Source organism: Narcine bancroftii, chromosome 4 (genome assembly GCF_036971445.1).
Source record: "Narcine bancroftii isolate sNarBan1 chromosome 4, sNarBan1.hap1, whole genome shotgun sequence".
In the NCBI taxonomy this organism is placed as follows: domain Eukaryota; kingdom Metazoa; phylum Chordata; class Chondrichthyes; order Torpediniformes; family Narcinidae; genus Narcine; species Narcine bancroftii.
This window is the reverse complement of record NC_091472.1, coordinates 162,601,356-162,615,954: the sequence shown is the minus strand read 5'-3', so window position 1 is coordinate 162,615,954 and position 14,599 is coordinate 162,601,356.

The window sequence follows — 14,599 nt, the reverse complement described above, 5'->3', positions numbered from 1 at the left end:
CCCACCTCTGTTACCCCGCCTCTGATTCCCCGCCTCTGATTCCCCATATATCATTCCCCGCCTCTGAATCCCCATCTCTGATTCCCGGACTCTGATTCCCCACCTCTGATTCCCGGCCTCTTATTCCCGGCATCTGAATCCCGGCCTCTGATTCCCGGCCTCTGATTCCCCGCTTCTGATTCTGATTCCCTGCCTCTGATTCCCCATCTCTGATTCCGCACATCTGATTCCCTGCCTCTGATTCCCCACCTCTGATTCCCCATATCTGATTCCCCACCTCTGTTTCCCTGCCTCTGATTCCCCGCCTCTGTTTCCCCATATCTAATTCCCCACCTCTGATGCCCCAACTCTGATACCCCGCCTCTGATTCCCCAGCTCTGATTCCCCGCCTCTGATTCCCCGCATCCGATTCCCCATATCTGATTCCCCGCCTCTGTTTCCCCGCCTTTGATTCCCCGCCTCTGTTTCCCCATATCTGATTCCCCGCCTCTGATTCCCAACTATGATTCCCCGCCTCTGATTCCCCAGCTCTGATTCCCCGCCTCTGATTCCCCGCGTTCTATTCCCTGCCTCTGATTCCCCGCCTGTGATTCCCCATCACTGATTCACCACCTCTGATTCCCCACCTCTGATTCCCCATATCTAATTCCCCGCCTCTGTTTGCCCGCCTCTGATTCCCCGCCTCTGTTTCCCCATATCTGATTCCCCGTGTCTGATTCCCTGCCTCTGATTCCCCGCCTCAGATTCCCCGCCTCTGATTCCCTGCCACTGATTCCCTGCCCCTGATACCCCACCTCTGATTCCCCATATCTAATTCCCTGCCTCTGTTTCCCCGCCTCTGATTCCCCGCCTCTGATTCCCCGCCTCTGATTCCCCGCCTCTGATTCCCCAACTCTGATTCCCCGCCTCTGATTCCCCAGCTCTGATACCCGCCTCTGATTCCCCGCGTCTGTTTCCCCGCCTCTGATTCCCTGCCTCTGTTTCCCCATATCTAAGTCCCCGACTCTGATTCCCCAACTCTGATTCCCCGCCTGTGATTCCCCAGCTCTAATTCCCCGCCTCTGATTCCCCATATCTGATTCCCATCCTCTGATTGCCCACCTCTGATTCCCCGCCTCTGATTCGCCAGCTCTGATTCCCCGCCTCGGATTCCCCGCATCTGATTCCCTGCCTCTGATTCCCCGCCTCTGATTCCCCATCTCTGATTCCCCGCCTGTGATTCCCCAGCTCTGATTCCCAGCCTCTGATTCCCCGTGTTTGATCCCCTGCCTCTGATTACCTTCCTCTGATTCCCGGCCTCTGATACCCCGCTTCTGATTCTGATTCCCTGCCTCTGATTCCCCATCTCTGATTCACCACATCTAATTCCCTGCCTCTGATTCCACGCCCCTGATTCCCCACCTCTGATTCCCCATATCTGAATCCCCGCCTCTGTTTCCACGCCTCTGATTCCCTGCCTCTGATTCCCAACCTCTGATTCCCCACCCCTGATTCCCCATATCTGATTCCCCGCCTCTGTTTCCCTGCCTCTGATTCTCCGCCCCTGTTTCCCCATATCTGATTCCCCGCCTCTGATTCCCCAACTCTGATTCCCCACCTCTGATTCCCCAGCTCTGATTCCCCGCCTCTGATTCCCCGTGTTTGATTCATTGCCTCTGATTCCCCGCCTCTGATTCCCCATCTCTGATTCACCGCCTTTGATTCGACACCTCTGATTCCCCATATCTGATTCCCCACCTCTGTTACCCCGCCTCTGATTCCCCGCCTCTGATTCCCCATATATCATTCCCCGCCTCTGAATCCCCATCTCTGATTCCCGGACTCTGATTCCCCACCTCTGATTCCCGGCCTCTTATTCCCGGCATCTGAATCCCGGCCTCTGATTCCCGGCCTCTGATTCCCCGCTTCTGATTCTGATTCCCTGCCTCTGATTCCCCATCTCTGATTCTGCACATCTGATTCCCTGCCTCTGATTCCCCACCTCTGATTCCCCATATCTGATTCCCCACCTCTGTTTCCCCGCCTCTGATTACCCGCCTCTGTTTCCCCATATCTAATTCCCCACCTCTGATGCCCCAACTCTGATACCCCGCCTCTGATTCCCCAGCTCTGATTCCCCGCCTCTGATTCCCCGCATCCGATTCCCCATATCTGATTCCCCGCCTCTGTTTCCCCGCCTTTGATTCCCCGCCTCTGTTTCCCCATATCTGATTCCCCGCCTCTGATTCACAACTATGATTCCCCGCCTCTGGTTCCCCAGCTCTGATTCCCCGCCTCTGATTCCCCGCGTTCTATTCCCTGCCTCTGATTCCCCGCCTGTGATTCCCCATCTCTGATTCACCACCTCTGATTCCCCACCTCTGATTCCCCATATCTAATTGCCCGCCGATGTTTGCCCGCCTCTGATTCCCCGCCTCTGTTTCCCCATATCTGATTCCCCGTGTCTGATTCCCTGCCTCTGATTCCCCGCCTCTTATTCCCCGCCTCTGATTCCCTGCCACTGATTCCCTGCCCCTGATACCCCACCTCTGATTCCCCATATCTAATTCCCTGCCTCTGTTTCCCCGCCTCTGATTCCCCGCCTCTGATTCCCCGCCTCTGATTCCCCATCTCTGATTCCCCACCTCTGATTCCCCGTGTCTGATTCCCTGCCTCTGATTCCCCGCCTCTGAATCCCAGCCTCTGATTCCCCATATCTGATTCCCCGCCTCTGATTCCCTGCCTCTGATTCCCCAGCTCTGATTCCCAGCCTTTGATTCCCCCCGTCTGATTCCCAGCCTCTGAATCCCCGTGTCTGATTTCCTGCCTCTGATTCCCCGCCTCTGATTCCCCATCTCTGATTCACCGCCTCTGATTCCCCATCTCTGATTCCCCACCTCTGATTCCCCGTGTCTGATTCCCCGTGTCTGATTCCCTGCCTCTGATTCCACGCCTCTGATTCCCCATATCTGATTCCCTGCCACTGATTCCCCGCCTCTGATTCCCCATCTCTGATTCACCACCTCTGATTCCCGGCCTCTGATTGCCCACCTCTGATTCCCCGCCTCTGATTCGCCAGCTATGATTCCCCCCATCTGATTCCCCGCGTCTGATTCCCCGCCTCTGTTTCCCCAACTCTAATACCCCGCCTCTGATTCCCCAGCTCTGATTCCCCTCCTCTGATTCCCCGCATCTGATTCCCTGCCTCTGATTCCCCGCCTCTGATTCCTGGCCTCTGATTCCCAACCTCTGATTCCCCACCTCTGATTCCTCATATCTGATTCCCCGCCTCTGTTTCACCACCTCTGATTCCCCGCCTCTGTTTCCCCATATCTGATTCCCCGCCTCTGATTCCCCAACTCTGATTCCCCGCCTGTGATTCCCCAGCTCTAATTCCCCGCCTCTGATTCCCCATATCTGATTCCCATCCTCTGATTGCCCACCTCTGATTCCCCGCCTCTGATTCGCCAGCTCTGATTCCCCGCCTCTGATTCCCCGCATCTGATTCCCTGCCTCTGATTCCCCGCCTCTGATTCCCCATCTCTGATTCCCCGCCTGTGATTCCCCAGCTCTGATTCCCAGCCTCTGATTCCCCGTGTTTGATCCCCTGCCTCTGATTACCTTCCTCTGATTCCCGGCCTCTGATACCCCGCTTCTGATTCTGATTCCCTGCCTCTGATTCCCCATCTCTGATTCACCACATCTAATTCCCTGCCTCTGATTCCACGCCCCTGATTCCCCACCTCTGATTCCCCATATCTGAATCCCCGCCTCTGTTTCCACGCCTCTGATTCCCTGCCTCTGATTCCCAACCTCTGAATCCCCAACCCTGATTCCCCATATCTGATTCCCCGCCTCTGTTTCCCTGCCTCTGATTCTCCGCCCCTGTTTCCCCATATCTGATTCCCCGCCTCTGATTCCCCAACTCTGATTCCCCACCTCTGATTCCCCAGCTCTGATTCCCCGCCTCTGATTCCCCGTGTTTGATTCATTGCCTCTGATTCCCCGCCTCTGATTCCCCATCTCTGATTCACCGCCTTTGATTCGACACCTCTGATTCCCCATATCTGATTCCCCACCTCTGTTACCCCGCCTCTGATTCCCCGCCTCTGATTCCCCATATATCATTCCCCGCCTCTGAATCCCCATCTCTGATTCCCGGACTCTGATTCCCCACCTCTGATTCCCGGCCTCTTATTCCCGGAATCTGAATCCCGGCCTCTGATTCCCGGCCTCTGATTCCCCGCTTCTGATTCTGATTCCCTGCCTCTGATTCCCCATCTCTGATTCCGCACATCTGATTCCCTGCCTCTGATTCCCCACCTCTGATTCCCCATATCTGATTCCCCACCTCTGTTTCCCTGCCTCTGATTCCCCGCCTCTGTTTCCCCATATCTAATTCCCCACCTCTGATGCCCCAACTCTGATACCCCGCCTCTGATTCCCCAGCTCTGATTCCCCGCCTCTGATTCCCCGCATCCGATTCCCCATATCTGATTCCCCGCCTCTGTTTCCCCGCCTTTGATTCCCCGCCTCTGTTTCCCCATATCTGATTCCCCGCCTCTGATTCCCAACTATGATTCCCCGCCTCTGATTCCCCAGCTCTGATTCCCCGCCTCTGATTCCCCGCGTTCTATTCCCTGCCTCTGATTCCCCGCCTGTGATTCCCCATCTCTGATTCACCACCTCTGATTCCCCACCTCTGATTCCCCATATCTAATTCCCCGCCTCTGTTTGCCCGCCTCTGATTCCCCGCCTCTGTTTCCCCATATCTGATTCCCCGTGTCTGATTCCCTGCCTCTGATTCCCCGCCTCAGATTCCCCGCCTCTGATTCCCTGCCACTGATTCCCTGCCCCTGATACCCCACCTCTGATTCCCCATATCTAATTCCCTGCCTCTGTTTCCCCGCCTCTGATTCCCCGCCTCTGATTCCCCGCCTCTGATTCCCCGCCTCTGATTCCCCAACTCTGATTCCCCGCCTCTGATTCCCCAGCTCTGATACCCGCCTCTGATTCCCCGCGTCTGTTTCCCCGCCTCTGATTCCCTGCCTCTGTTTCCCCATATCTAAGTCCCCGACTCTGATTCCCCAACTCTGATTCCCCACCTCTGATTCCCCAGCTCTGATTCCCCGCCTCTGATTCCCCGCATCTGATTCCCTGCATCTGATTCCCAGCCTCTGATTCCCTGCCTCTGATTCCCAACCTCTGATTCCCCACCTCTGATTCCCCATATCTGATTCCCCGCCTCTGCTTCCCCGCCTCTGATTCCCCGCCTCTGTTTCCCCATATCTGATTCCCGGCCTCTGATTCCCCGCCTCCGATTCCCCGCCTCTGATTCCCTGCCTCTGATTCCCCATCTCCGATTCCGCACATCGGATTTCCTGCCTCTGATTCCCCGCCTCTGATTCCCCGCCTCTGATTCCCTGCTTCTGATTCCCAACCTCTGATTCCCCACCTCTGATTCCCCATATCTGATTCCCCGCCTCTGTTTCCCCGCCTCTGATTCCCCGCCTCTGATTCCCCAACTCTGAATCCCCGCCTCTGATTCCCCAGCTCTGATTCCACGCCTCTGATTCCCCGTGTTTGATTCCCTGCCTCTGATTCCCTGCCATGATTCCCCATCTCTGATTCACCGCCTTTAAATCGCCACCTCTGATTCCCCATATCTGATTCCCCTCCTCTGTTTCCCCGCCTCTGATTCCCAACCTCTGATTCCACACCTCTGATTCCCCATATCTGATTCCCCGCCTCTGTTTCCCCGCCTCTGATTCCCCGCCCCTGTTTCCCCATATCTGATTCCCCACCTCTGATTCTCCTACTCTGCTTCCCCGCCTCTGATTCCCCAGCTCTGATTCCCCGCCTCTGATTCCCCATTTTTGATTCCCTGCCTCTGATTCCCCGCCTCTGATTCCCCATCTCTGATTCACCGCCTTTGATTTGCCACCTCTGTTTCCCCATATCTGATTCCCCACCTCTGTTTCCCCGCCTCTGATTCCCCGCCTCTGATTCCCCATATCTGATTCCCCGGCTCTGATTGCCCACCTCTGATTCCCCGCCTCCGATTCGCCAGCTCTGATTCCCCGCCTCTGATTCCCCGCATCTGATTCCCTGCCTCTGATTCCCCGCCTCTGATTCCCCATCTCTGATTCACCGCCTTTGATTCGCCACCTCTGATTCCCCATATCTGATTCCCCACCTCTGTTTCCCGGCCTCTGATTCCCCGCCTCTGATTCTCCATATCTCATTCCCCGCCTCTGAATCCCCATCTCTGATTCCCGGACTCTGATTCCCCACCTCTGATTCCCGGCCTCTTATTCCCAGCATCTGATACCCGGCCTCTGATTCCCGGCCTCTGATTCCCCGCTTCTGATTCTGATTCCCTGCCTCTGATTCCCCATCTCTGATTCCGCACATCTGATTCCCTGCCTCTGATTCCCTACCTCTGATACCCCATATCTGATTCCCCGCCTCTGTTTCCCCGCCTCTGATTCCCCGCCTCTGTTTCCCTATATCAAATTCCCCACCTCTGATGCCCCAACTCTGATTCCCCGCCTCTGATTCCCCAGCTCTGATTCCCCGCCTCTGATTCCCCGCATCCGATTCCCCATATCTGATTCCCCGCCTCTGTTTCCCCGCCTCTGATTCCCCGCCTCTGTTTCCCCATATCTGATTCCCCGCCTCTGATTCCCAACTATGATTCCCTGCCTCTGATTCCCCAGCTCTGATTCCCTGCCTCTGATTCCCTGCGTTCTATTCCCTGCCTCTGATTCCCCGCCTGTGATTCCCCATCACTGATTCACCACCTCTGATTCCCCACATCTGATTCCCCATATCTAATTCCCCGCCTCTCTTTGCCCGCCTCTGATTCCCCGCCTCTGTTTCCCCATATCTGATTCCCCGTCTCTGAATCCCCAACTCTGATTCCCTGCCTCTGATTCCCCAGCTCTGATTCCCCTCCTTTGATTCCGCCCGTCTGATTCCCAGCCTCTGAATCCCCGTGTCTGATTTCCTGCCTCTGATTCCCCGCCTCTGATTCCCCATCTCTGATTCACCGCCTCTGATTCCCCACCTCTGATTCCCCATCTCTGATTCCGCACATCCGATTCCCTGCCTCTGATTCCCCAACTCTGATTCCCCGCCTCTGATTCCCCATCTCTGATTCCCCACCTCTGATTCCCCGTGTTTGATTCCCTGCCTCTGATTCCCCGCCTCTGAATACCAGCCTCTGATTCCCCATATCTGATTCCCCGCCTCTGATTCCCTGCCTCTGATTCCCCAGCTCTGATTCCCCGCCTTTGATTCCCCCCGTCTGATTCCCAGCCTCTGAATCCCCGTGTCTGATTTCCTGATTCTGATTCCCCGCCTCTGATTCCCCATCTCTGATTCACCGCCTCTGATTCCCCATCTCTGATTCCCCACCTCTGATTCCCCGTGTCTGATTCCCCGTGTCTGATTCCCTGCCTCTGATTCCACGCCTCTGATTCCCCATATCTGATTCCCTGCCACTGATTCCCCGCCTCTGATTCCCCATCTCTGATTCACCACCTCTGATTCCCGGCCTCTGATTGCCCACCTCTGATTCCCCCCCTCTGATTCGCCAGCTATGATTCCCCCCCTCTGATTCCCCGCGTCTGATTCCCCGCCTCTGATTCCCCAACTCTAATACCCCGCCTCTGATTCCCCAGCTCTGATTCCCCTCCTCTGATTCCCCGCATCTGATTCCCTGCCTCTGATTCCACGCCTCTGATTCCAGGCTTCTGATTCCCAACCTCTGATTCCCCACCTCTGATTCCCAATATCTGATTCCCCGCCTCTGTTTCACCGCCTCTGATTCCCCGCCTCTGTTTCCCCGCCTGTGATTCCCCAGCTCTGATTCCCCGCCTCTGATTCCCCATATCTGATTCCCATCCTCTGATTGCCCACCTCTGATTCCCCGCCTCTGATTCGCCAGCTCTGATTCCCCGCCTCTGATTCCCCGCATCTGATTCCCTGCCTCTGATTCCCCGCCTCTGATTCCCCATCTCTGATTCCCCGCCTGTGATTCCCCAGCTCTGATTCCCCACCTCTGATTCCCCAGCTCTGATTCCCAGCCTCTGATTCCCCGTGTTTGATCCCCTGCCTCTGATTACCTTCCTCTGATTCCCGGCCACTGATATCCCGCTTCTGATTCTGATTCCTTGCCTCTGATTCCCCATCTCTGATTCAACACATCTGAATCCCCGCCTCTGTTTCCACGCCTCTGATTCCCTGCCTCTGATTCCCAACCTCTGATTCCCCACCCCTGATTCCCCATATCTGATTCCCCGCCTCTGTTTCCCTGCCTCTGATTCCCCGCCCCTGTTTCCCCATATCTGATTCCCCGCCTCTGATTCCCCAACTCTGATTTCCCGCCTCTGATTCCCCAGCTCTGATTCCCCGCCTCTGATTCCCCGTGTTTGATTCCCTGCCTCTGATTCCCCGCCTCTGATTCCCCATCTCTGATTCACCGCCTTTGATTCGCCACCACTGATTCCCCATATCTGATTCCCCACCTCTGTTACCCCGCCTCTGATTCCACGCCTCTGATTCCCCATATATCATTCCCCGCCTCTGAATCCCCATCTCTGATTCCCGGACTCTGATTCCCCACCTCTGATTCCCGGCCTCTTATTCCCGGCATCTGAATCCCGGCCTCTGATTCCCGGCCTCTGATTCCCCGCTTCTGATTCTGATTCCCTGCCTCTGATTCCCCATCTCTGATTCCGCACATCTGATTCCCTGCCTCTGATTCCCCACCTCTGATTCCCCATATCTGATTCCCCGCCTCTGTTTCCCCGCCTCTGATTCCCCGCCTCTGTTTCCCCATATCTAATTCCCCACCTCAGATGCCCCAACTCTGATACCCCGCCTCTGATTCCCCAGCTCTGATTCCCCGCCTCTGATTCCCCGCATCCGATTCCCCATATCTGATTCCCCGCCTCTGTTTCCCCGCCTTTGATTCCCCGCCTCTGTTTCCCCATATCTGATTCCCCGCCTCTGATTCCCAACTATGATTCCCCGCCTCTGATTCCCCAGCTCTGATTCCCCGCCTCTGATTCCCCGCGTTCTATTCCCTGCCTCTGATTCCCCGCCTGTGATTCCGCATCTCTGATTCACCACCTCTGATTCCCCACCTCTGATTCCCCATATCTAATTCCCTGCCTCTGATTCCCCGCCTCTGATTCCCCGCCTCTGATTCCCTGCCCTGATTCCCTGCCCCTGATACCCCACCTCTGATTCCCCATATCTGATTCCCTGCCTCTGTTTCCCCGCCTCTGATTCCCCGCCTCTGATTCCCCATATCTGATTCCCCCCCTCTGATTCCCCAAGTCTGATTCCCCGCCTCTGATTCCCCAGCTCTGAATCCCCGCCTCTGATTCCCCGCGTCTGTTTCCCCGCCTCTGATTCCCCGCCTCTGTTTCCCCATATCTAAGTCCCCGACTCTGATTCCCCAACTCTGATTCCCCACCTCTGATTCCCCAGCTCTGATTCCCCGCCTCTGATTCCCCGCATCTGATTCCCTGCATCTGATTCCCAGCCTCTGATTCCCTGCCTCTGATTCCCAACCTCTGATTCCCCACCTCTGATTCCCCATATCTGATTCCCCGCCTCTGTTTCCCCGCCTTTGATTCCCCGCCTCTGTTTCCCCATATCTGATTCCCGGCCTCTGATTTTCCGCCTCTGATTCCCCGCCTCTGATTCCCTGCCTCTGATTCCCCATCTCCGATTCCGCACATCGGATTCCCTGCCTCTGATTCCCCGCCTCTGATTCCCCGCCTCTGATTCCCTGCTTCTGATTCCCAACCTCTGATTCCCCACCTCTGATTCCCCATATCTGATTCCCCGCCTCTGTTTCCCCGCCTCTGATTCCCCAACTCTGAATCCCCGCCTCTGATTCCCCAGCTCTGATTCCCCGCCTCTGATTCCCCGTGTTTGATTCCCTGCCTCTGATTCCCTGCCCTGATTCCCCATCTCTGATACACCGCCTTTAATTCGCCACCGCTGATTCCCCATATCTGATTCCCAGCCTCTGTTTCCCCGCCTCTGATTCCCCGCCCCTGTTTCCCCATATCTGATTCCCCACCTCTGATTCTCCTACTCTGCTTCCCCGCCTCTGATTCCCCAGCTCTGATTCCCCGCCTCTGATTCCCCATTTTTGATTCCCTGCCTCTGATTCCCCGCCTCTGATTCCCCATCTCTGATTCACCGCCTTTGATTTGCCACCTCTGTTTCCCCATATCTGATTCCCCACCTCTGTTTCCCCGCCTCTGATTCCCCGCCTCTGATTCCCCATATCTGATTCCCCGGCTCTGATTGCCCACCTCTGATTCCCTGCCTCCGATTCGCCAGCTCTGATTCCCCGCCTCTGATTCCCCGCATCTGATTCCCTGCCTCTGATTCCCCGCCTCTGATTCCCCATCTCTGATTCACCGCCTTTGATTCGCCACCTCTGATTCCCCATATCTGATTCCCCACCTCTGTTTCCCGGCCTCTGATTCCCCGCCTCTGATTCTCCATATCTCATTCCCCGCCTCTGAATCCCCATCTCTGATTCCCGGACTCTGATTCCCCACCTCTGATTCCCGGCCTCTTATTCACAGCATCTGATTCCCGGCTTCTGATTCCCGGCCTCTGATTCCCCGCTTCTGATTCTGATTCCCTGCCTCTGATTCCCCATCTCTGATTCCGCACATCTGATTCCCTGCCTCTGATTCCCTACCTCTGATACCCCATATCTGATTCCCCGCCTCTGTTTCCCCGCCTCTGATTCCCCGCCTCTGTTTCCCTATATCTAATTCCCCACCTCTGATGCCCCAACTCTGATTCCCCGCCTCTGATTCCCCAGCTCTGATTCCCTGCCTCTGATTCCCTGCGTTCTATTCCCTGCCTCTGATTCCCCGCCTGTGATTCCCCATCACTGATTCACCACCTCTGATTCCCCACATCTGATTCCCCATATCTAATTCCCCGCCTCTCTTTGCCCGCCTCTGATTCCCCGCCTCTGTTTCCCCATATCTGATTCCCCGTCTCTGAATCCCCAACTCTGATTCCCTGCCTCTGATTCCCCAGCTCTGATTCCCCGCCTTTGATTCCCCCCGTCTGATTCCCAGCCTCTGAATCCCCGTGTCTGATTTCCTGCCTCTGATTCCCCGCCTCTGATTCCCCATCTCTGATTCACCGCCTCTGATTCCCCACCTCTGATTCCCCATCTCTGATTCCGCACATCCGATTCCTGCCTCTGATTCCCCAACTCTGATTCCCCGCCTCTGATTCCCCATCTCTGATTCCCCACCTCTGATTCCCCGTGTTTGATTCCCTGCCTCTGATTCCCCGCCTCTGAATACCAGCCTCTGATTCCCCATATCTGATTCCCCGCCTCTGATTCTTTGCCTCTGATTCCCCAGCTCTGATTCCCCGCCTTTGATTCCCCCCGTCTGATTCCCAGCCTCTGAATCCCCGTGTCTGATTTCCTGATTCTGATTCCCCGCCTCTGATTCCCCATCTCTGATTCACCGCCTCTGATTCCCCATCTCTGATTCCCCACCTCTGATTCCCCGTGTCTGATTCCCCGTGTCTGATTCCCTGCCTCTGATTCCACGCCTCTGATTCCCCATATCTGATTCCCTGCCACTGATTCCCCGCCTCTGATTCCCCATCTCTGATTCACCACCTCTGATTCCCGGCCTCTGATTGCCCACCTCTGATTCCCCGCCTCTGATTCGCCAGCTATGATTCCCCCCCTCTGATTCCCCGCGTCTGATTCCCCGCCTCTGATTCCCCAACTCTAATACCCCGCCTCTGATTCCCCAGCTCTGATTCCCCTCCTCTGATTCCCCGCATCTGATTCCCTGCCTCTGATTCCACGCCTCTGATTCCAGGCCTCTGATTCCCAACCTCTGATTCCCCACCTCTGATTCCCAATATCTGATTCCCCGCCTCTGTTTCACCGCCTCTGATTCCCCGCCTCTGTTTCCCCGCCTGTGATTCCCCAGCTCTGATTCCCCGCCTCTGATTCCCCATATCTGATTCCCATCCTCTGATTGCCCACCTCTGATTCCCCGCCTCTGATTCGCCAGCTCTGATTCCCCGCCTCTGATTCCCCGTATCTGATTCCCTGCCTCTGATTCCCCGCCTCTGATTCCCCATCTCTGATTCCCCACCTGTGATTCCCCAGCTCTGATTCCCCACCTCTGATTCCCCAGCTCTGATTCCCAGCCTCTGATTCCCCGTGTTTGATCCCCTGCCTCTGATTACCTTCCTCTGATTCCCGGCCACTGATATCCCGCTTCTGATTCTGATTCCCTGCCTCTGATTCCCCATCTCTGATTCAACACATCTGAATCCCCGCCTCTGTTTCCACGCCTCTGATTCCCTGCCTCTGATTCCCAACCTCTGATTCCCCACCCCTGATTCCCCATATCTGATTCCCCGCCTCTGTTTCCCTGCCTCTGATTCTCCGCCCCTGTTTCCCCATATCTGATTCCCCGCCTCTGATTCCCCAACTCTGATTCCCCACCTCTGATTCCCCAGCTCTGATTCCCCGCCTCTGATTCCCCGTGTTTGATTCATTGCCTCTGATTCCCCGCCTCTGATTCCCCATCTCTGATTCACCGCCTTTGATTCGACACCTCTGATTCCCCATATCTGATTCCCCACCTCTGTTACCCCGCCTCTGATTCCCCGCCTCTGATTCCCCATATATCATTCCCCGCCTCTGAATCCCCATCTCTGATTCCCGGACTCTGATTCCCCACCTCTGATTCCCGGCCTCTTATTCCCGGCATCTGAATCCCGGCCTCTGATTCCCGGCCTCTGATTCCCCGCTTCTGATTCTGATTCCCTGCCTCTGATTCCCCATCTCTGATTCTGCACATCTGATTCCCTGCCTCTGATTCCCCACCTCTGATTCCCCATATCTGATTCCCCACCTCTGTTTCCCCGCCTCTGATTACCCGCCTCTGTTTCCCCATATCTAATTCCCCACCTCTGATGCCCCAACTCTGATACCCCGCCTCTGATTCCCCAGCTCTGATTCCCCGCCTCTGATTCCCCGCATCCGATTCCCCATATATGATTCCCCGCCTCTGTTTCCCCGCCTTTGATTCCCCGCCTCTGTTTCCCCATATCTGATTCCCCGCCTCTGATTCACAACTATGATTCCCCGCCTCTGGTTCCCCAGCTCTGATTCCCCGCCTCTGATTCCCCGCGTTCTATTCCCTGCCTCTGATTCCCCGCCTGTGATTCCCCATCTCTGATTCACCACCTCTGATTCCCCATATCTAATTGCCCGCCGATGTTTGCCCGCCTCTGATTCCCCGCCTCTGTTTCCCCATATCTGATTCCCCGTGTCTGATTCCCTGCCTCTGATTCCCCGCCTCTTATTCCCCGCCTCTGATTCCCTGCCACTGATTCCCTGCCCCTGATACCCCACCTCTGATTCCCCATATCTAATTCCCTGCCTCTGTTTCCCCGCCTCTGATTCCCCGCCTCTGATTCCCCGCCTCTGATTCCCCATCTCTGATTCCCCACCTCTGATTCCCCGTGTCTGATTCCCTGCCTCTGATTCCCCGCCTCTGAATCCCAGCCTCTGATTCCCCATATCTGATTCCCCGCCTCTGATTCCCTGCCTCTGATTCCCCAGCTCTGATTCCCAGCCTTTGATTCCCCCCGTCTGATTCCCAGCCTCTGAATCCCCGTGTCTGAATTCCTGCCTCTGATTCCCCGCCTCTGATTCCCCATCTCTGATTCACCGCCTCTGATTCCCCATCTCTGATTCCCCACCTCTGATTCCCCGTGTCTGATTCCCCGTGTCTGATTCCCTGCCTCTGATTCCACGCCTCTGATTCCCCATATCTGATTCCCTGCCACTGATTCCCCGCCTCTGATTCCCCATCTCTGATTCACCACCTCTGATTCCCGGCCTCTGATTGCCCACCTCTGATTCCCCGCCTCTGATTCGCCAGCTATGATTCCCCCCATCTGATTCCCCGCGTCTGATTCCCCGCCTCTGATTCCCCAACTCTAATACCCCGCCTCTGATTCCCCAGCTCTGATTCCCCTCCTCTGATTCCCCGCATCTGATTCCCTGCCTCTGATTCCCCGCCTCTGATTCCTGGCCTCTGATTCCCAACCTCTGATTCCCCACCTCTGATTCCTCATATCTGATTCCCCGCCTCTGTTTCACCACCTCTGATTCCCCGCCTCTGTTTCCCCATATCTGATTCCCCGCCTCTGATTCCCCAACTCTGATTCCCCGCCTGTGATTCCCCAGCTCTAATTCCCCGCCTCTGATTCCCCATATCTGATTCCCATCCTCTGATTGCCCACCTCTGATTCCCCGCCTCTGATTCGCCAGCTCTGATTCCCCGCCTCTGATTCCCCGCATCTGATTCCCTGCCTCTGATTCCCCGCCTCTGATTCCCCATCTCTGATTCCCCGCCTGTGATTCCCCAGCTCTGATTCCCAGCCTCTGATTCCCCGTGTTTGATCCCCTGCCTCTGATTACCTTCCTCTGATTCCCGGCCTCTGATACCCCGCTTCTGATTCTGATTCCCTGCCTCTGATTCCCCATCTCTGATTCACCACATCTAATTCCCTGCCT